Below are 1,215 nucleotides of genomic sequence, written 5' to 3' on the forward strand. Positions count from 1 at the left end.
TCACCCAGTGTCTGGGCTTAGGCTCCTCAGGCAAGGCCCCTGGGGTTGGGTCCCCCTTGGGGCTCCTGGGGCCACACTGTGGTCCCCATCCTGAGTCTGGAATTACTTGTGATGAGAATAAATTACTGTCTCATCTTTGCCTGTGCATCCTGGTTTTTCCATTTCTGCTTCCACTAGGCACCAGCAGTGTGCATTTCACACCAAGACTGCTTCCAGCCCTCTCTTTCAGGAGAAGCTGGTCTTGGAGAGAATGACCTGTCCAAAATGTAGTCTGGGATGCCCACACACTGGGAGATACACACCTCCCCTAGGCCAGGTTCTGACTCCAAGGCTGCAGCCAGGGTTCAACTCCCAGCCCAATTTTCAGAGCTATTTGATGCCCTTCCCTGATTCCCTGTAGGTACAAAACACGCCACCTAGTGGAGAAAGAGGAGAGGAAGGAAAGGTTCATAGGAACAACTTGCTGGGACTGTAAGACAAGGTGTGGGGCTTGGGGGCGGGGGGGCGGTGAGAAGTCATCACCTTTAGTCACCTCAGAAAACTGAGGACCTAGGAGCAGAAGCCCGCATGGGTGTCAAGCGAGCATCAGTGCCCAGATGGGACAGGCCATGGCAACAGTGGCACTCAAAGCTGTCTATTTGAGCCAATGGCTTGGTCATTTGGGGAAGATGCCTCCAGTGTTCATAGAGATGAACAAGTAAAGGCTCCAGCTGAGGAGGGGAAGTCCTCACTCTTTAGCTCCCTCTGATTGAGAAAGAACAAAGGAGCCAGAAGTGAGCAAGCATGCTCAGAGAGGCTGGTGTCAAATACAGCATGCACCTCATGTGAAACCAGACCTGATGGAAACTCCAAACCCAGCCCCAGGCCCTTCCCTGTGGCTCCTGCTGTTCTCTGGAAGAAAAAGGCCCAGACTTCATCCTTACACACCAGTCATCAGCCTACACTGAGCCCCCGTGGGCCACAAACTGAGTGGAGTTTCAAAGAATATCTGCCATGCTGAACGAGCATCCCAGAGATGGGCACAAAAGAGAGGAGACTGGAGAGAAGGATGTCTGGGGCTGCCGCTGAGGACTTCCTGCAGAAAGAAGTGTTTTGGTTAGCATTAACCTTCAAGAAGGGCTGGCTGGTTGATTTTCTAGGCAAGTGGTGGTAGGAAGCATGGACTACAAAGGGGAAAGAAAGCAAGGTGGGGTGGGGGTGGGGTGGGGGTAGGGT

This window comes from Arvicanthis niloticus, chromosome 5 (genome assembly GCF_011762505.2).
Source record: "Arvicanthis niloticus isolate mArvNil1 chromosome 5, mArvNil1.pat.X, whole genome shotgun sequence".
Lineage (NCBI taxonomy): Eukaryota > Metazoa > Chordata > Mammalia > Rodentia > Muridae > Arvicanthis > Arvicanthis niloticus.